The following is a 23112-nucleotide window of genomic DNA, read 5'->3' as shown; positions in this document are numbered from 1 at the left end:
TCACAGAATTCTACTCCTAAAACCAATATTGCACTATATGTTAACTAAGTATTAAAATTTTAAAAAAGACTGAAAACCCACGTGTCCATTTTTAAAATAAAATAAGCTATAGTGCATTTGCATAATGGTATATTATACAGCAGCCAAAAAGAATGAGGAAGACCTGTAGGCACTGACATGGAAAGATTTCCAAGATACATTAAATTAAAAGTAAGATGCAAAACAGCATAAAGAATGCTAACTTTTTGTTAAACAGAGAGAAAAATAGTCTATATATCTCCACAAAAACAACAGGGGGATATGTAGAAATTTAATAAAAAGCTACCCTCATAGGATGAACAGGAACCAGAATGTGAATGAGACTTCTCAATAAATATATTTTTATTAATTTTTTTTACATACCCATTGATTTCTATAAATTTTGTTGTTTGCATTTTAATGATTTATTTTTACTGATATGTATTATCTATAAAAATGTTTTTAATTATCATGTGCTATCTTTCTTAAAACCCTAAAAAAGAGTTATTAATGGGGAGGAAAATATCAGAGTTCACTTAAAGTCTCTCCTCCTCTCACAAATTCTACTATCCAAAAAAATCTATCAACACAAATGTCCATTAGCCTGCCAGCCTTCTGAGATCCTCCTTTACTTTATCATCCAAATAAAATTGTTTAATACCCCCTCCCAAATGCCACAAAGGCCAGATTTTTTCCTTGAGATGCCTGAGGATTTCTACTCTAGCCCCACTCTCAGCTTGAGTCTTGGTATCCACTTACAATCTGGTGTTCTCTACATGCTGTTTTCTTTGGTCTTGCTTTACCAACATTCATCCATATTCATCCCACTTTCATTTTTACAAAGCACCATTAAAATGTGGCTGCTATAACAGAGTTTTATGGGGGCACCTGGTGGCTCAGTTGGTTGAGCATCTGACTTCAGCTCAGGTCATGATCTCACCATCACTGAGTTCAAGCCCCACGTCAGGCTTTGTGCTGACAGCTCAGAGCCTGGAGCCTGCTTCCAATTCTGTGTCTCCCTCTCTCTCTGCTCCTCCTCTGCTCGTGCTCTGTCTCTCTGTCTCTCTCTGTCTCTGTGTCTCTCTCAAAAGTAAGTTAAACATTTAAAAATTTTTTAAAAAAACACAGAGTTTTATCGACAGCTGAAGGTTTCAGGGGGATGTCAGGACAAACTATCAAAGACTTGGAAACGGGGCACAGTAATTGCAAAAGTAATTGCTGGGTGCCCTTTCCCTGCAGTGCTGGCTCTGTCTACCAGAACCTCCAGGGGGTATGCACTGTCTTCCACTGACTAGGCTATCTTACAACTCTGAAGGAGTAAGCTATAGAAACTAAGAATGACATATTTGAATTTTATCTAGGAGAAATACAATTGACTTCCATCCTGTAAAAATGATGTTCTCAAGCCTTACGCTTTATTCCCCTGTAGGATATCACTCAATTTTGCATCTATTTGACATTCCTGCTTACCTAAATGTGTGTGTGTGTGTGTGTGCTCTTCAAATTATCCTTTAAACACATGATTTTAAGCTATGAATGAAATGAAATTCTTGTAACAGAATCATGATTTTAGGTTTTTGAAAATTATTCTTTGGTAAGGGACACAACACACCAGGAAGTAAAATAAGAACTTCAAACTGAATTCTCAGACACCCTATTCCTGAAATTCTTAGCCACTCCCCATGTATTTCTCATGGGTCCTATCTCTCCTTGGGCCATGGGCGCCTGCCATGTCTGCCCAGCGCTTCCTCTCCAGACCTTCCCCAACATCCCTCTCCTTCCAGGTCCCAACATCCCAAGCATGAGGGGACAATTTCAAGATGTCTATTTCTTTATAAGGTGGAGGAATTTTACTCCGCACACCTACCTGAGACTTAGCTCCTGGCCTCCTTTGGGTATGCAAGAGAGGCTTACTTAAATATTTTCTTCATAATTAAAAAAATGCATTTATTCCTGAAGTTAACGCTGCTGTTGCCTGAGAATTTCTCCTTTAGTTGGCACATACTTTCTCTTAGACACGTGACATGTGACACGCTCTGCACACAAAGCATGTGTGACACTCTAAACAAACAAACAAAAGAAAAACCTCTAACTATAACTACCCATAGCAGGAAGAGCCTCAGTATCCAAGAAGAACTGGATTCTCATCAGATGCGCCATCACTCTGGATCAGGTACTGATGTGGCAAATGAGACCCCATCGGCTTCTGCTTGGGTGACTTTGGGAGACTGAGTTAGACAACTTTCAAACTTCCTTCTAACCTTAAGATTCAAAGAGATCACCATAATATTTAGTTAAAACTAAGGTTTTACTCACTACAGTGATCACACTCATTGTCTATGCAGCAAAGAAGTTGTTCAAATCCCTCAAGCCCCAAACCCCTGGAAGAGTCCTGGGAGACTCAGGAATTGCTCTAAGTCACCATTACAGTTCTTCTGTGGCTGTGTTTGACATCTTTGTTGCCTGCTGGTCATCTTTACCTGCCTCTGCTTCTCTGACTCTTGAACCTTCCCTGGTATTGTTCCTGAGCTATGACTGTGACATCACCACTCAGTGACATCACTCATGCATCACCAGGGCCTCCAGGCAGGCTACACTTATGTGCAGTCAAGGCTTTTCACTGAGACAGCAAGAGCTTTCCCATCATGTTTATAGATCTCCAGAGATTCCCAAAGGCATGGTCCTTCCTCTCTCTGGTTCCTAAATAACTTCTACTAAGGTGGCTTTTACTATTTTACTTTTCAGATTTTTTCCAAGGCCTGTCTCAAGGAACATGGGACATACTCACCCAGGAATAGGTCAGCAGATATTAACGAGGCACCTTATAACATCTAATTTAAAGCACACTTCCCTTGCATGACTCCTACCTACAGGTGGATTCCCTATCAACTCAGGGAACTCCCTTAAGATTAGAATGCAGTTTTGTATGCCTCCTGTTATATATGTTTAACTTTAGAGATGTGCAGCCTATTCACCAATCTCTAACATCATCATCATCAATTAAACAGGGCATGTGACCACCCGTGAACCCATGCTAGAGTTTTCCAGGTATGTTCCTGTGAGGTCTTCAGTGATTCACTGGAAGTACTCACAGATCTCAGAAAACCTGTCATGTTACAATTATAGTTTATTATATAGCAAGAGGATTCAGATTGAAGTCAGCAATGGAAAAAGATACATAGAGCAAACTCCAGCAGAAACCAAGTACATGCTTCTAGTTCTCTTGCAGTTCATGCATGTGACCAGCCTAATTCTCCCTGTTACAATGTGAGACGACACACAGACAGTGTTGCCAACCAGGAAGGCTCACCTGAGCTTTGGTGTCCAGGCGAACTGCCCATGGGACTGACCTTCAGTATCCAGTTCCTCCAGAGGTCAAGCTGATACCACCACCAGGTAACAAAGACACTCTTATCGAGCAGGATATTCCAAGGGCTCAGAGGTTGCCTTCCAGGAGCGAGGCAAAGGTCCATCTTTCTTTGGAATGTGCAAGGTACAGACAAACTGCAAAGTTGATTTTTTACTGTACAGTTCTGTTAGACTATCTCGTTTTGTCTTAATACAAAAACTACTTCCTCCAAAATGAAAATGCTGCTCAAATATCAATGTCAGTGTTTATCACCTCTTAGCCATGTTCCCTTCTGACTTTTCAAAATTGAATAGTCCTAATCTTTGCAGCATGGTCTGTTGAGAGGCTCTTTATTCTTTTGGTCAATTTCTTATTTCAATAATTTTATTTGACATGAAGAACAGAACTGCACCTAATAATCCAGTATGTGCATTATACATAATTTATACATAACTTTAGGAAAATATGTGTTCAAAATATTTTCAAAATATCGTGTGTCCAAAATACTTGCTTTTGATGCTCAACATTTATAAGCATTTAGGCCAAAGAAATGGACCTTATGATGGTTAATTTTATGTGTCAACTTTTCTAGATGAAGGGATATGTAGATAACTCATTAAATATCATTTCAATATTATATGTCTATAAGGGTGTTTCCAGAAAATATTACATCTGAATTGGTGAGCTGAGTGAAGCAGATGGCCGTCCCCGATAGGGGTGCACATCATCCAACCTGTTGAAAACCTGAACAGGAAAAAAAAAAAAAAAAAAAGGTGGAGGAAAATTGAATTCTCTCTCTTTCTTGTATCTTGAGCTAGAATACAGATCTTTTTCTGCCCTCAGTAATCCTGGTTCTCAGGCCTTCAGAACCAGACCAGAATCTACACCATTGACTCTCTGGTTCTCAGGGCTTTGAACTACACCCCCAGCTCTTCTGGGTCTCCAGACGGAGATGGCAGATTGTGGGACTTCTCATAACTGGGTGAACCAATGCCTTCTTTTACATGTATAAATATAAATACACACACATATACATGTATACTATTGACTGTTTCTGTGGCGAACACTGACTAACACAGATTTGTATCTTTGTGAAACAATCAAGACCTAGGTTCCCCTCCTAGTTAAAAGCAACAAATCCAGTTCATTCAATATATACACAAAGTTCAGGAAAGTTATCCATAAATGCATTATCTTGTGTTTTCACCAATCTACATCTAATTATACCTATTCAAACAAAAATATGGATACTTAAATAAAAAATTAAAACTTCTACATATCACAAAAGGAGAAACAAATAGTTCCTAAAAACAGATAATAATTGTAATGTATGTGATGGAAAAAGTTTAGTATGCTTAATTTATAAACTCATAGAGAGAGAACTTTTGAATTTTTACAATTTATTTTAATTTTTTAATGTTTATTTATTTTTGAGAGAGAGAGACAGACAGAGAGAGACAGAGTACAAGCAGGGGAGGGGCAGAGAGGGAGGCACAGAGTCTGAAGCAGGTTCCAGGCTCTGAGCTGTCAGCACAGAACCTGACACAGGACTCGATCTCACAAACTGCAAGATCATGACCTGAGCCGAAGTCAGATGCTTAACCAACTGAGCTATCCAGGTGTTCCTGAATTTTTACAATTTTTAAATGTCCATGGGGATAAATGAAGAGTGATGGCTAATGAATATGGGATTTCTTTTAAGGGAATAAAAAATGTTCCAAAATTATGGTGATGGTTGCACAACTCTGGGAGTATACTAAAAGCCAATGAATTGTACACTTCAAATGAGTGAATTGGTGGGGCACCTGGGTGGCCCAGTCAGTTCAGCATCTGACTTCTGTTCATGTCATGATCTCACAGTTTGTGGGTTCAAGCCCCATGTTGGGCTCTGTGCTGACAGCTCAGAGCCTGGAGCCTGCTTCAGATTCTGTGCCTCCTTCTCTCTCTTTCTCTCTGCCCCTCCCCTGCTCATGCTTGGTCACTCTCTCTCTCTCAAAAATAAATAAACATTAAAAAATAATAATAAAAGTGGATGAATTATATGGTGTGTGAATTACACCTCAATAAAGCTGCCATTGCCTTTAAAAAGTCCAACCTCTCTATAAATTAAATAAACTTAATGGTAGGTCAACATATAATATGCTATTTTTTTCATGTGCTGGTGAAAGTATAGAGTAATGGATACTTTCCTACAACCTCGATAATAACGTAAATTGGTACTTTTCAGGAAGACAACCAAACTTAAAAATTACGCAGGTTCTTTTTTTTTTTTAATTTTTTTTTTTAACATTTATTTATTTTTGAGACAGAGAGACACAGAGCATGAACGGGGGAGGGGCAGAGAGAGAGGGAGACACAGAATCGGAAGCAGGCTCCAGGCTCTGAGCCATCAGCCCAGAGCCCGACGCAGGGCTCGAACTCACGGACCACGAGATCGTGACCTGAGCCGAAGTCGGACGTTTAACCGACTGAGCCACCCAGGGGCCCCTTAAAATTATGCAGGTTCTTTAACACAGCAGTTTTACTTCTAGCATTTACCCCCAATAGATTGCAAATGTGCCCCCAATTCTTCACCTCTCCCTACATCCACTGCATTTTCCACTTGAGTATATTCCCACTCTGACTCTTGCCTCAGCCATGTAACTTCTTGGGGCAATGAGATACTGACAATATTACACAACAAGGACAGAAAAAGTGCCTATTTCTGTTAATATTCTCACACTTCTGTCATCACCATGAGTACATGCCCAGGCTAGCCTGCTGTATGTAATAAGAGGCTTGTAGAACAAGTCAAAACATCCCAATTGCCCCAGCCAACAGCCAGCCATTTCCTAGACATGTAAGCAAGCCCAGAGGAGACCAAAAGAACCACCATCCCTAAACCCAGCCTAAATTACTGACCTAAGATTCACAGCCATCTCCCATATATATACCATGTCCCTTTACCCTTTGCATGTTTTAGTCCTTCTGTTTGAAATGTCTGTTCACAGGCACTCCATCAGGCAACACACATTCATGCCTTATTTAATCCAGGAATCCTCTGTAAATGCCGCTAACATGTAAGACATTTGCTTATACTTCTGCACACTTTCTTTGTAGTCATATATGCTTTCCATGCCTTTCTGTCTCTGTATGACGAAGTCCTCCTGATCAAGGACTTAACTCTGTCTTTGGTTCCCAGTGTTTAGTCAGTGATGAAATGGTCATTAGGTGTTTGGTATATAAACTACTGAATTGACACTAGATCAGAGCTCTGGTTCTAGATCCATCACTTGGACAAATCATGCCTCCACATTTCAGACTTCTCACCTGTGAAATGGGTACAGTATCTTATCTCTCAACTTCACAACATTGTTAGAATGATCAAATTTAATTTTTTTATTCAAGTATAAACAACATATGGTGTTATATTAGTTTCATGTGTACAATATAATAATTCAACAATTCTATACATTTCTCAGTGCTCATTAAGGTAAGTGTACTATTAATCCCCTTTATCTATTTCATCCATCCCCCCTCCTACCTCCCTTTTAGCAACCATCAGTTTGTTTTCTGTATTTAAGAATCTATTTATTATTTGTCTCTTTTTTCCTTCGTTCATTTGTTTTGTTGCTTAAATTCCACATATGAGTGAAATCATATGGTATTTGTCCTCTGGCAAGGGAAACAAAAGCAAAATTAAACTATTGTGACTACACCAAAATAAAAAGCTTTTGCACAGTCAAGGAAACCATCAACAAAACAAAAAAGGCAATATATCGAATGGGAGAAGATATTTGCAAAATCATATATATAATAAGAGGTTAATATCCAAAATACATAAAGAAATTACATAGGTCAACACCAGAAAAAATAAAATAATCCAGTTAAAAAGTGGGCAGAGGACCTGATGGACATTCTTCCAAAGAAGACATAAGATGGCCAACAGACATATGAAAAGATGCTCAACATCACTAACCACCAGGAAAATGCAAATCAAAACCACAATGAGATGTCACTTCACAGAATGGCTAGTCAGAATGGCTAAAATGAAAAACACAAGAAATAACAAGTGTTGGCAAGGATGAAAAGGTACTCTCATGCACTGCTGATAGGAATGAAAGGTGCAGTAGCCACTGTGGAAAACAGTATGGAGGTTCCTCAAAAAATTAAAAATAGAATTATGATCCAATACCATATGATCCAAAAACTCCACTACTGAGTATTTACCCAAAGGATACAAAAACATTAATTCAAAAAGATATATATGTACCCCTATGTTTATTGCAGCACTATTTACAATAGCCACATGATGGAAGCAACCCAAGTGTCCCCCAATAGACCAATGGATAAAGAAGATGTGGTATGTAGATAGATACATAGATAGATAGCTTAGACAGATAGATAATAGATGGATAGATATAGACATATATAGATATATATAGATATATATAGATATATATTCCATTATGTATATAGATATCTATATCTATAGATATAGGAGATGATGGGTGAAATAAGTGAAAGGGATTAAGGGTACACTCATTGTGATGAGCACTGAATAATGTACAGAATTGCTGAACCATTATATTGTGCACCTGAAGCTCATATAACTGTATGTTAATTATACTTGAATTATAAAACATTTTAATAAATAACTAAATAAGATTAACCAAATCCAAATTGTCCCCTCCCCCCCAAAAAAACTGTCATGAGACAACTGAGAAGCACTGAGCAAGCATGGATATAGACTTACATAAACAAAGAAGAGAATTAACTGCTCCAAGAGCCATTAACTACAATCCTGTTATAAGAAGATGAAGTTTCTTTCTATTTTGCAACATGAAGCTGCCCTCAGTGAAAGGACGACAGTGACAAAAGCAAAAAATGACTCCATCTGAGACCACAGTCAATCTTAATGGAATTCCTGGAAGCCAATGTCATGACCCTAAACCTCTTTAAAGAGAAAAACGAATGCAACCACAAATGTGAAAGAAGGGAGGGAATGGTTCTTATAACTTTCCTTTAGAAAATAAAAAACTCAAGTAAATTCTATAAAAAGGGAAAAACAAAGCCTCTCTTGGAAAATAAACTATAACACTGGCAATGGCTTTTGATAACAGAACATATTGACCAAAACTTATTAGGAGAAAGAAAATTCAATCAAAGCAAACATACTGAAATAAGTAAACGAAACTTGCAAGCAACATCTTTGTTGTCACAAAGACAGACGTAAGTAACATTGCTGCTAGTCCTTTGTAAAAAGGCCCATAAAATAAAGGAAGCTTTTTTTTTTCTATAAAGCTCTTCATTTTCCTATTAATGAAATATAAGGAGAGATATGATCTGGAATTTTACTAGGGGGCCCAAAATTCAAACTTTCTCTGCTTAAATGGAATCAAATTAACAACCAGATGAATTGTCAGTGCCATTTTTTATCAAAGCAATCAAAAAGAAATTTCAAAGTGCAGCCTGCTTAAGAATTGAGGAGCACCTATGTAATTAGATGATAGGAGATACAGGCAAAAATCGGAGCAGCCATCATTGTCTTTGGGATTGCAGAGTTCTAAATAACACAGATGAGACCCACAAATAAAATATGTCAGAATCACTCAAGACCAAGATCCCTACAAGGAATATATGATAGTGGAAAGGATGAAGAAATGGGGTAAAATCATAGGGTACAGGTTACAAGCTGGTCATTATAACATCAGTGCAATAATGATCACTAACCAGTTCAGATGGAAGGAAAAAAATAATTTTAAAAAGAAGGAAATGTGTTGTGTTCTTGGAACCATCAGCAAGAAGGAGGTCTGTCCCGGTTTTCAGGAAGATATATCATTCTCTGAAGTGGAAAGAGAACGGGAGAGAGTTTTTCTCTTACTGGACAAATGCATGGCCGGACAAAAAGCCTGGCTTCTCCACATGCCCCCTTACCTGATCCTCACAATTCCAGCAGTGGACATTACTGATCGCATTTTACAAATGTGAGTAACAATTTAATGAGTGCTTCTCGTGTGCAAGGAACTACACTAAAGACTTCTCGTGGATCATCTCATTTAAGCCTCATGACAACTACTGAGTGCCAATGCTATCCCATTTTACAGAAGTGGAAACTGGGGCTCAGAATGTTTAAGTCACTTGTGTATGGTCATGCATGCATTAACCATGGAGCTGGGATTTTTAAAAGGCCTGGACTCCCCTTATATCACATGCTCTTCCCATCACACTAAATAAAAAATTTTATATGAGAATGAGCCACAGAAAGCATGTTGATGAAGAAACTGACCCATGTAAGACCAGGCCATCAGTGGCAAAATGTGTCTGGGTTTGACCCTCAGTCTACCTCTCCTTCTAGGACCCAGCAAGACCAGAATGAAATCTACCAAATCAGCTAACTCTCTGTCTGAAGGTTTCTCATCCTGGAAAGAAGAGGCACCTAAAAAGAAGTCATTTTAAAAAATGAAGTCTGTAATGGGAAGTCACTTAAAAACTCCCTTAAGAACTTACTTTCATAATAATATAATCAGATGGCCAGCTGTTTTATGGTGTAATTCCAAAAATCACTTTAGCTAGCATGTGTCAAGCTGCCTAGACCTGAGCCAGCCCAGGACAGGGACAACCAGTGTTAAACCCATTCATTCCCAGAGTCTATGGCTTAGGCAGATAATCATGAATGTTAGTTCTGATACCTTGTGCTGATTCCTTTCTCTGCGTGGACACAGGCAGAAATCACTGAATGACCCCATTTGAACAATAAGAAGTAAATGTCAATCTTCCTTGAGAATCATCAAGAGAGATGCTCGCTGATGGCTAGCATATCCATCTCACAGACCTGAGCTTTGAGTTCCCAAACCTGTCAAAGAGAATAGAAACTCTGGAGTAAAGAGCAAAGGCATCACAATTAATCCCACAGCCATAATGCAGTCATGCTGTGTTAGATTGTGTCTGCCCTCACAGAGGTTACAACCTAGCAGGAGAGGGAGACACTGAATAAATAATGATAAGAATGAAAAATGGCATGCATGAAAAGAGATAGGGAGCCTGGGGAACTGACTCCCCAGGAGGGGAGTGGGGGGTACTGCATCCATAAAGGCTTCCCTGAGCTTGTGTGTGTATGTGTGGGTGTGTGTGCATGTGCAAGATAGATAGAGAGACGGGGCTCAATGAGTGATGTTGAAAACAGAGATCAATATCCTCGGAAGAGGAACAACATACAAGCACACTGACGAGAAATAAAGAGCATGACAGAACATTCAGGAACTGAAAGAAAAGTGTGACTGGAGCAGAAGGCACAGTGGAGAAGAGGCCTGGGGACACAGCTGGAGACGTAGACAGAGATATTCTGATTTCATTCCTTGGCCTCGTGAGCTTATTTAACAAGTCTGCTCACGAGAGAGGGATCTGCTCTCAGTGTTCTGCCAAAATCCAGCGTAAGAGCCTACGAGACAGAAGGCCAGACCACACGGTACATCTACCAAGGCAACAACGCCGTCCTATCAACCTCGTGAGAAACAGCCCACCAGCCCTCTACCCCAGAGTCAATAGTACAGTTCTGCCATTTGGCTAGGAAAGCATGTTTTGATTTTCTTTTATGATTAATCATAGCTCATCAGCATAGAGACAGAGGGATCTCTTGTGCTGTGAAAGACAATTTATTGATTCCCTGTGGTAAGAACCTAAATATCTACTGGTTGCTGAATTTTACACATGGGCCAAATATCCACCTCCTTAAGCCAAAACTGACTTTCTAACTGATCAATATAAAAGTTTCTTCGATTCTAAAACCCAGTCAGTAGGATCCCAGAAATTCAGGGCCTACCTATCCTACAATTTCTGTGCCTCTTAATCAGCACCGTAAAGAACAGTAATTGATAACATAATTTAACTTAGTAATTCTGAATATGTTTACGTTAATTAATCCCTCATGAGAATTTCACAGAATTATCAGTAAATGAGATCCGCCCCAAAAGCCCTCTTTCACAAGAAAAGTTTACGAAAAACGTGCACTCAAGCTTTCTCTTGCTGCTCTGCCAAGTGTTTGAACACAAGTCTGAAAAATAAGTAGCCGTGTCTAATGATTACACTTTCCATTTCCACGCTCAGTTCCAGGAGCAGATGCGGGCGGCCCCATAACATATGTTTAAAATGTTTCTACATTCTAGCAAATATCCAACGGGAAACTGGAAAAGTGAGTTAAAAATCGATACCTAATATCCAGATCTTGAAAAACCCCAGGTTTTCTAACTGAATTTTTCAATTAATAGCGTATCATTGGAGGTATTCAAACATATGCCGGAAGTCAGAAGGACGCAGTCTAGAGAAGAGGAAAACAAGGCTCACTGGTCCGAGCAGCTTTGCAGTAGGAAGCTTCAGTCCCTGTGTCATGTTTTCACTTCTTGAAGGAGCCCGGTCAGGCTAGACATTGACAGTTTTCACCAGAGTTTGACAAAGAGCAAAAAAGATAGAAAACTGTGACTCGTGTACTAAACATGAGACTATTAAAAAGCAAAACCTCAGCTCAGGGCAAATGTTTATGATAATCATCAGCTTTCAACTCCAGAAGAATATTGAATGGTAGGAGATCAGAAAGATTTCCAAAGGGGAGAGTTAGGATTGCCAGGTAAAACACAAAACGTCCAGTTAAATTTGAATTTCAGACAAACACTGAGTAAATGTTTCGTTTAAGTATGCCCCGTGCAACACGGATGGTATTTTTATTTGCTAAATCTGGCAAGCGTAGCAATAGGAAACTATTTTTTATTTTTATTTTTATTTTTAATGCCCTCCTGCTTTATCAGGATTTGAGTATGCAAGCTTGGCAGGGAGGTGCTGATACTAAATTGATCTTCATGCAAAAGGGAGAGATATGGATGCCCAGGCAAAAGCTGGGAAGACTAGCGCCAGCATGGAAAGGGTGAAAAGACACTTGGCAAAGGTCTGAAGGGCACAGGAGAAGGGGCGCAAGGAAGGAACGCTGAAGATATTTTATGCCATTTTCCTGAGGTGTAAAATCATCCTCCTCATCCTCTACGAATACATCAGGAAAATCTACGTTGCTCACTAAGGCACTGGGGTAAGGGTAAATTCTAGAGTAAATTCTTTCTTGCCACTAAAAGGTGCCGAGCCCTACTTAAAGCCTGGCACAAAACAGCCAACATATGGATTGCATGAATAATTGGAGAGAGGCTTCAAGGAAGAGCAAATCCACATATATTTGTTTCAGCCTCTATACCAGGAGGTCTACAAACCCACCCTGAATAATCGTGAACCAAAATAGAAAAGGTTCTGCTTAGGGCCAGTGGATGGCATCTCCTGAGCAAATACAAAAGAGTTTGCTACCAAACCAGACTAAAACCACTAAACCTACCCATACAAAGATTTTTTCATTATTGTTGTTAAACATTGGCCTAATGCTATAAAGGTTAAACACTGACACAGCATTGTTAACGCAATGCCCTGTGAATTAACTTTAACTAACTTAGTTACCTAAATTAACTAAAATTTTAGCTTCTTGTTTCCTTTTTTAACAATAAGGTTGGCTGTCTTACAAACACTTTGCAGCTACTTTATACCACAATACATTTATAGAAATGAAATAAATTTCAGTAGCTTGAAGCAATGAACTACACCATAAAACATCTCTGAAATCTTTTTGAATGCCAGCTTTCAAAGCAAAAACTTGGAAATGTGATTCCATTTTGATGACAAACACCTGCAATAAACTAAGAACATGTTTCCAAACCACTCTCCCAGTTCCACTGAACATCAAAGTGCTATTTGGTTAAGTTTGAGGGGAGAGGGTTATTGTTAAAAATGTTTTGTAGCATTCAGAGAGAACTTAAATCAGTGAACCCACACGTGTCACTGCCACAGGGCGTGCCAAAGTTCAGGTGTCTCGCGGATTCTTTTTTTTTTTTTTTTTGGACACTGTATGTCTTGTCTGAATACAGCGGTTTCCATCTATAGAAGACAGAGGACGAGATTACTCCATGGCTGGTGTGAAAAACCACAACATGAGTATCTGATAAACAGTGTGCCAGGCATGTAGGGGTGATTGATAAACACTCACTGAATCATTAAGTATTTCTTTACCTTTCCCATAACTTTACAAAGAAACTTGAATGAAGGGAAAATGAACTCTAAATGTATTTTGTAAATAATATAAATGATTCTATATACATACACATTCTAAGTGCATTTTCTCTTTTCCAAAGGATATTTTGGAAATAAGGTAAAAAAAAAAAAAAAGCCTCTATTTACATAACATTCCTACTGTGACCTGGTGGCTGGACATAAAAAATGATGACTGTTACTGTGTGAATTAGGAACAGCGCACAGACCAAGGATTCTCAATCTTCGCTACACATTAATATCACCTCAATTGCTCTTTTAACACCTGGATTTCCAGGCTATGTTCACACCCACTTAACCAAAACCTGTGTAGGTAGAACCCAGGCATCACTATTTTTAAAAAAGGGATTTAATTATGTAATCAAGGTTGAGAGTGGCGGATACAGACTCTTATTCTACTCTTGGCCCCCCAAAATTGTGCATATAACTCTATTCTACACAAAGAATAGATTAAAAACTCATCCTCCATTCGTGAGACATTGAGGTATTGTCCCTCCCTGGCTGAGAAGCATTCATCTTCCTTTTCATTATGTTCCCAGACAGCGGTCACAAAAATGTTACACAGCTGACCCTTGAATAACATGGGAGTTAGAGGTACCAACCCCTATGGAGTCAAGAATCCACATGTAAACTTTTGAATCTCCCAAAATTCAACTACTAATAACCTACTGTTAACAGGAAGCCCTACCAGTTAAAACATGAACAGTCAATTAACACATATTTTGTGTATTATATGTATGTATACTGTATTCTAACAATAAACTAGAGAAAAGAAAATGTTATTAAGAAAGTCACAAAGAAGAGTGTAAGTGGACCCACACAGTTCAAACCCATGTTGTTCAAAGGACAACTGTAATTAAAAAAAAAAATGGGGGTTGTTGAATGTTCTATGTTCCTCTTCCAGTAAGGTTCCTCTTATGGTGCTCTAATTGAATAAACTTATAAACATTAATGTTTAAAAGAAATGCACAAGTTCTTTTAAGAAATGGCTAATAGAAACAGAATTTGGGGTCAGGCAGGGTCAAGTTGGGAACTACTGCTCTAGTTTTGGATGTATTGGTGCCTGAGTTGCCCATGAGTCAGTCACCAGGTGGCTTTAAGCAGCAGGAGGAGGACTAGCCAAATCCACTGCGCTCAAGTCCCAAGTCCCCACAGGTATGAAGGATGAGACAAGGAAACACTCAAGATCTTGAGTCCACATCCTCTCGGGTAGAAGGTCCCCTGTGCCCTGCTCTTGGGATTACAAGAAACAGAGTCCCATAGGCCGCCTCGAGTCATGAGGACTTAGTAGGTGGCTACTTGCGGGCAGTAAGAGGAATGTGAATTCCAAACCCCGAAATGGTCCCACTCAACAACAGCTGTCTATTGAACCTCTGCCAAAAGGAGATACGGCATTGCTCCCTGTATCTTCTACCTTCTAAGCCTTCCTCCCCTCATACTGCATGGCTCTCTGCCAACCTACTGTTTGTTTACTGAAGCAAACAGCTGCCTATGCCTTCCCAGGAACATTGTTGCTTTTGTCTCTCTCCGGAACTTTTCAGCTTTCTCTCCCAAGGCCCAGGCATATCAGAAGCTCCCATGTGGCATTCAGGCATCAGTGTCTTGTAAAGCTCTCCAGAGGAGTCCAATGTGCAACCACAGTAGAGAACCACTGCACCTTGTTCTTACAAGGAATATGTGCAAGGCAAAGTGGACCTACACGTGCAGATTTAGCCCAAAACAAAGAAAATTTGAAGATGACATCTCAAAATCCCTGGAAATTCTGTTCTCCTTGCATTTCAAGTTTAACTCAGTGTTTCACTTCTCTTTCTATAAGTATAAATCTATTTACATATATTTTAGTATTTTAACTGTGTTGTTTTTAAAGGCAAGCAAATACTGCCTTAGGAAGTTATGGTCTCCGGGCAATCACTTCCTGGAGAAACCAGTAAGTAGTCAAGAGATTGAGGCTCTCTAATGAGTCAAGACTGACATCTAGTGGTGACTACCTCTGAACTGCAAATACAAATCTCAACTTTTAACAAAGCTCTTGGGCAAGTTGGCTGTCAATTCCAACAATTTATCTGCCTGAAACAAAATGCACCTATTAGTAAAAGGAGCTTTGCCATTTTCAAGTTATGTGTGAAAATATGTCCAGGATGAATCACTGATATTGAACTGAACTTATAAAGGAAAAGCAACTTCTTGATTCTGTCAAATAAGTCTGTTTTGGTGAATTTCAAAGGTTATATGACTGATACGATGAGAATTCAGAGGTCTGTGACTGATAGGATGAAAGTAAGTGGCAGTTACAAAATAGTTTATATACACCCAAAATGAAATGGGTAGTGATAAAATCTTAGCTTTTGGTGTGGGTTGAATGGTGACCCCTGAAAAGAGCAGTCCACATCCTAACCCCCAGAACCTGTGAATGTGATCTTATTTCGATAAACAGTCTCTGAAGATATATAAATTAGGAATCCCAGATGAGATCGTGCTGGATTATCCAGATGAGCCCTAAATCCAATGACAAATGTCCTCATAAGGGACACAGAAAAGAGGGGAAGACACAGGGAGAAGGAGTCAAATGCGAAGATGAAGGCAAAGATCGGACTTAATGCAGCCACAAGCCAGGAAACACCTGAAGCACCAGAAGCTAGAAGAGGCAACGAAAGAATCTCCATTAGACATTTCAGAGGGATTGTGTCTCTGCTGACACCTTGACTTCAGACTCCTAGCTTCCAAAAGGGTGAAAGAATAAATTTCTGTTGTATTAAGACACTCATTTTGTGGTCATTTGTGACAGCAGCCACAGAATACTAAAGATGTGATAGATAGATGAGATAGATAGATAGATAGATAGATAGATAGATAGATAGATGATAGATAGATGACAGATAGATAGATAGATAGATAGATAATAGATGATAGATAAATAGATAGATAGATAGATAATAGATAGATAGATAGATAGATAGATAGATAGATAGATAGATAATGGAATATTAGTAATCAAAATGAATGAAATCTTGCCACTTGCAACAACGCGGATGGAATTACAGTGTGTTATGCTAAGCAAAATAAGTCAGTCAAAAGAAAGACAAACACCATGTGATTTCACTCATGTGGAATTTGAGAAACACAACAGATAAACATAGGAGAAGGTAAGGAAAAATAAGATTAAAAACTGAGAGGGAGGCAAACCATAAGAGAGTCTAAAATACAGAGAGCAAACTCAGGGTTGCTGGAGGGTTTGGGTGTGGGGGAATGGGCTAAATGGGTGATGGGCATTAAGGGGGGGCACTAGTAGTGATGACCACTGGGTGTTATATGTAAGAGATGAATCACTAAATTCTACTCCTAAAACCATTATTACACTACACGTTAACTAACTTGGATTTAAATAAAATTTTTAAAAAAGAAAACGAATGCAGTTTATTATTCCTTCCTCTGCAGCATACTCCTTCAGGAAATAAAAATAGCATGTTTAGGAATTAACTAGGTATCTAAAGTTTTTTGTTGTTGTTTGCTTGTTTTGTTTCATTTTGTTTTGTTTACACAGGAGAGAGAATCAGCTTGACTTGAGGATGCCTCTCAAGGTAAAGTACTTCATTTTTGGCCAATACCAAATAAAATTAGGAGGTGCTTAATGATTTGGTCCAACAGAAATCAAGGGGAAAAAAGTAAAGCAGCCAGTAAACCTTTCGGGAACATTTGCTCAATTGGCATGAAGAGCTTATACCCAAGCCTGAGACTGACTGCTAGAAATAGATGCCTAAAGGTTTTTTTTAATAGGATGCATGTAAATTCATTAGTCTACAATACTACAGAATGCTACTCAATAAATATTTCACTGCCTAACCATTATTTCCAAAAGTATTTTGGTTATCAAAATGTTTGTTTCAGAAGGTTGTCACTAAAAATGCTAAAGCTGAAAGACCAGTCAACTAAAAATCTCCTAAGAAAGTGAAGCAACAAGAATTTTGCCTAAATATGCATACGTGAAACCAGAATGACTCAAATGTCAGGTCCAGTTGGGACCCTGTTGTAAATTCAACAGGAATTCAATTCATGAATTTCCCATCATGTGAGGTAACTGGAAGATATGTGGACACTGAAAACAACAATGTCAATACAATTGAATGCAGACATTAATAAACCTGTCATTTGGATCAGCAGATAATCTTGTAACCGAATATTTGGATATTTGGGGGAAGGAAATGTACAAATCATCAAAGGCGGCAAATTCCCTTCAGGAATTGTGGTATCCGCACATTGTATCACAGGTTTGGTTTGCCTGAATAATGCATGAAGATGTCTGTTTTAAATTATTCACTGACTACAGAGTTGACAAGTAACCACTGAAGAACCAGGAGATTAGCCACCAGGAGCCTCCATTTGATGTCTGACTCAGTGAAGGCTGTTTTTTCTCTAGAGAATGAGAGGTTCTATGTAATATGAGACTAAGGAAGTAAGGTAGAGTCTGTGGTATGCTCACAAGATGTTGCTTTAAATGTGCTGATAGAATTCTGGAGCCCACGAGTCTACAAATGAGTGCCATTGAAATCCACACCTGGGTCTATAGCACTTTGATATGTCAAAGGGGTAGGTTCTGCCATTTTTCTTACTAAGTATATTGAAACATAACACTACATAAAATTTAAAATTACTCTGTAGGGTCAAATGAGCATTTTTTTAGAGAATGAACAATGTCCCTAGGAGAAGAGGGTGCTGTCTTTGTTGAATTGACTCCATTATTTTTCATGCATGTTGTTTTCAAAAATTTTTAGAGACACTTTAAAAGAAGGAAGGGAGCTTCTCAAATAATGATGGCTGTCATTTAATTAATCCATGATAAATAACATTGATAAAATAGATAAAAAATCAAAAGCTCAGAATGGTTGAAGAACTTTCTCCAACATCACAGAAGTAAGGTTCTTCTCTCCCAAAGCCTGTGCTACTTCCTGGTTGATGGCAATATGCTGCCTAATAGGACCTTAAAAAGTCTTTCTCATCAGCTGACCACGGGCCAAGAGCCTCTCTTCCCTAGTTCAAATGGACTCTGCTGGAACTCTATAAAGGACCGTGTCTCTGCATCTTTACATATGCAACATCTATCATGGTGATCATTTATTTTAATAAATTGGGTTTTCCTTTTCTTCTTTTTTTAAAGTTTATTTATTTATTTTGACAAAGAGAGCAAGTTGGGGAGAAACAGAGAGAGAGAGAGAGAGAGAGAGAGGATCCCAAGCAGGCTCCACACTGTCAGCACAGAGCCCAATGTGGGTCTCAAACCCACAAACTGTGAGATAATGACCTAAGCCGAAATGAAGAGTCAGATACAACCTACTGAGCCACCCAGGTGCCCCTCACAGTGATCATTTAAACTCATTAAGTACTCAATAAGTGTTTACTGAATGAACAGATAAAAGGTACAGAAAAAAGGAGGCGCATTTAAGAGAAAATATTTCAGGTGAATTTTCCACTTCCATACATGAGTGTCAGTCATATATAAACAACCCAATAATGTTGATCCATAAAACACATCTAAGTAGCTCAATGTTCAATAAATGCAAACTATGGCAGTGTGAATCTGGATCACAATTTGGGAAACTTAGAGGTCGATGAAGAAGGAAATTTGATAGCAGGCTTTTATAATGTTCAAGTGTATGACCCAAATAAATTATCCTAAAGTGATGTCCAAGGTTTGGCCCAAATGTGATGAAAATATAACAAATCTGAGTTAGAAAGTAATTAGCAGTTTGATTATTTAAAATCACTGAATTTTCCTCCTCTGGTTTCTGGCTGGAGTACCATGAACCCTGCCTCCTCTCAGGCTTAGTTTCTGCCAACAGCCAATCTAAGGGATTACTCACCAAAGAAAGTCACCCTGTGCTGCCCGAAGCCATTGAGGACTCCAAACCCCTCCTTCTGCTCCCCCTGCTTAAGGCTGCCTCTCCTTTGCCCATGTAGCAACAGGTGCCTAATGCCAGTGCTTCTGAGTATGTGAATCTCAGCATGGGGTTCAGGTTGGGTATTTAAAACCACTATTCAGAGTGCCTGAGTGGCTTAGCAGGTTGAACGTCTGATTCTTCATTTTGGCTCAGGTCATGATCCCAACGTCGTGGGGTTAAGCCCCGTATCAGGCTCTGCGCTGAGCACAGAGCCTACTTAAGATTTTCTCTCTCTCTCTCTTTCTCTCTACCCCTCTCCTCAGCTTGCATTTGTGCTCTCTCTCTCTCTCAAAAATAAAAATAAAATAAAATAAAATAAAATAAAATAAAATAAAATAAAATAAAACAAAACCACTACTCAGTGCCTCTTGTCCCTTTCTGGATGAAATCCCAAAACAATTATATATCAACAGAATAGTTAGTCCTACTTTTATTTCACTCCGCAGCTCTGTGACCATTGACCTCTCTGGGCCTCATGTTCCTCATCTGTAGAGATAATAAAAGTGCCTACCCACAGTGTTGCTGTGAGAATGAAATGAGGTGCTGTATATTTAGCAGTTAGTTTATAGCTAGGCACTATGCTACTAACTGGATAAATGAGATTAACTATTATTTATTTTTGTTATTCTATTTCTTAGCATGAGATTAGCCACCAGGAGCCTCCATTTGATGTCTGACTCAGTGAAGGCTGTTTTCTCTCAGAGAATGAGAGGTTCTATGTAATATGAGACTCAAGGAAGAAAGCTACAGTCTGTAGTACGCTCACAAGATGTTGCTTTAAATGTGCTGATAGAATTCTGAGTCATTGGGTTTTTTGGGTTTTTTTCCCTTTTGATCCTCACTTTTTGCTTTTTGGGGGCAGAAAAAAATGGCAGTGGCAGATCACAGACCAACAGAAACTAACAGCAGCAGTAGCAGCAAACACAGTAGGACTCATACATCATTTTCGGTAGCAGGTGCAGTTAATAGTTGATATTTTGTGGATAGCTTTGTGCCAGGGACCGTGCTAAGGACACAAATCTCAATTACACCTCTCATTGCCACTACTTTTACAATGAAAGATGTGCACGGTGCCTGGGTGACTCAGTCAGTTAAGCATCCAACTTCAGCTCAGGTCATGATTTCTTGGTTTGTGGGTTCGAGCCTTGCGTCGGGCTCTGTGCTGACAGCTCAGAGCCTGGAGCCTGCTTTGGATTCTGTGTCTCCCTCTCTCTCTGTTCCTCCCTCACTCATGCTCTCTCTTTCTCTCTCAAAAATAAAGATTTAAAAAAAAAAATTTAGTGAGAGACGTGCTGGTCCTGGCGCAGTCAGACCTCTTCTGGCAAAAGGCTGCCTTGTCTCTGACCCAGTAAGTTGAGACATGTGTGCTTTCCTGAGGATCCTTCTAGATGCTCTGTCCACCTACTGGGACCCTAATTTGAGTGCTGTCCCAAGACTCTAAACAAAAAGCAAACTGGCGTTTTTTAAGCTGCATTATGCACAGCACTAAGAGTTCCAAATTCCACAGCACCTCCCTAGAAATGGCAGGGGAGGTGGCATGGCCAAGAACCTGAGTTCCAGGGCTCAGATCCCCCTTCACTCAGAGTAATTCTGTTTTGATCTGTTTTCTGCATTGACCACCCCCACCCCCTGACCTCATTCATAAAACGTTTTAGACCAAAGGCTCACAGTTTTCAACAAACTGAAAGCCACTGCACTAAACTTGGTTTCTTTATGTGTAATGACAGTTCTACACTCTCTGCAGTGTTTTCATAACCAAACCAGTGTTTAATTCCTGAAGGTCTGCAAAGTCCTATGAAATTTCCAAAAATGTTTCTTATGTGAATAGAAAACTTCATTTTTTATTTATCTTCTCATTCCTAGGTCTGTATTTTATTTAGACTTAAACTATCTTCATAGCTTGATTTTGATCAGGTATTAAGTTTGGCATATCCAAATTCGGAATAGTCTCTCATGATGTTCCTTTTGTGTGTGTGTGGTTCAGGGAGAAGACTCCGCTTCAATCAAACAGAGAGATATTCATTTTTCACTTCTCTGGATATTGGTTTTCTAAGAGCATTTGAGTTTAGCAGTATACCCTCTAAGACATTATAGCTCTGCAAATCCCGTTCCAAGCATATGACGTTACAGTTTACGCACCATCGAGGTCTCCAAGCAGAGAAATTCCCAATGGTTGCCTTCATTGGTCCAGATTTACACATGGTTGGGAAATCAAAACACCATCACTACACATGAGTTATCTGCCTCTTGCTTACAAGCAGACCCCTTTGTTTTAAAGCAGTGGCACTTATATAAACATCAGACTTATTCATCTTATGCTTACGCATGTGTGAAATTCTCAAATTATACAATCTTGGGTTGTTTAATGTTGTGACAGAAAAACCAACCCAACCGCTAAAAAGTCCAGTTAAAACAAAACTATAATCTTTTTCTTTTAAAATTTGGTGGGAGCAGGGAGACAAAGTGGAAGCTGTGTGTTCAGGACCTGTCTAGACCTCGCCTTATGTGTCTTTTCATTGGGCTAGTCCCCACTGTACCTTTTATAGCCAAACTGTATCAAAAGTGTGTGCATATGTGTGTATATGTGTTATAAAATATATATGTATTTACAAATAAATACATGTATTTGTAGTAAAGGATTGGGAGACCTCTAAAGACTGGAAAAGTACTAAATAATCTGTATTTTTTTTAAAAAAGTTTTTTTCAAAATATAGAGGGATAATGTCAATTCCTGCAAAAATACTCTTTTAGAAAAGGCCAATTTTCAATGATTTCAAGAGTTTATGCTATTCTGTCACAATGTCAGTTTTCAAAAGTAGCCAAAAGAAAAACAGAATAAATTATCTCCTAAACAAGATCTGCAGGCCCTTCACTGACTAAAAAATATTTCCATTCGTTGCATTCAGCCCCCCTCCCCAATAAAAACAAAGCAACCTAGTGAGAGTGGTAGAGAGAAAGGGTATATAGACAGATGTCTGTGGGGCAGGACAAGGGCAACAGTCTGGGGAGAGCTACCAGTATTCTAAGCACATGGGTGCACTGAAAACATGCATTAATCAACTGCACATAGGGGCGTGGCAATGGTAGGAAATATTAGGTGTCCTTAAAAAATCTGGGGGTGCCTGGTGGCTCAGTCTGTTAAGCATCTGGCTTCAGCCCAGGTCATGATCTCATGGCTAGTGAGTTTGAGCCCCGCATCGAGAACCCCACTCTCTGTACTGACAGCAGAGAGCCCACTTCAGATCCTCTATCCCCTTCCCTCTCTGCCCCTTCCCCACTCACACTCACTCTCTCTCTCTCTCAAAAATAATTAAAAAAAATTTTTTATTCTGATTACAGTTTTCACCTAATGTATCAATCAAGATTCTCCAGATATACAGAATAAATAAGAGATACACAGAGAGAGGTCTGGTTTATAGAACTGGCTCATGTGATTGTAGGGGTTACAAAGTCTGAAATATATACAGCAAGCTAGCAGGCTGGAAATTCATTTAAGAGTAGATGTTGCAGTCTTGAGTCCAAAATCCACAGAGAAAGCCAGATAGGCTGGAAACTGAGGCATGATTTCTATGTTGGAGTCTTGCGGTAAAATTCCTTGTTCTCCAAGAAACCTCAGTCTTTGCTCTTTAGGCCTTCAACTGATTAGAAGAGGCCCAGACACATTATGTAGAGTCATCTGCTCCACTCAAAGTCTACCAA

General features: G+C 39.1%; 1 long non-coding RNA gene across 1 annotated transcript; it reads left to right on the top strand.

Annotated features, from left to right (window-relative positions):
- The first annotated feature begins 3053 nt into the window (after positions 1-3053).
- On the top strand, positions 3054-21887 carry LOC132683908 (uncharacterized). The gene is made up of 3 exons (XR_009612465.3): positions 3054-3414; positions 17022-17058; positions 21398-21887. It is a non-coding gene; the product is annotated as an uncharacterized LOC132683908 (long non-coding RNA).
- Positions 21888-23112: the final 1225 nt, after the last annotated feature.

The sequence above is a fragment of the Panthera onca genome, chromosome C2 (genome assembly GCF_046562875.1).
Source record: "Panthera onca isolate mPanOnc1 chromosome C2, mPanOnc1 haplotype 2, whole genome shotgun sequence".
In the NCBI taxonomy this organism is placed as follows: domain Eukaryota; kingdom Metazoa; phylum Chordata; class Mammalia; order Carnivora; family Felidae; genus Panthera; species Panthera onca.
This window is presented reverse-complemented; position numbering and strand designations above follow the sequence as displayed.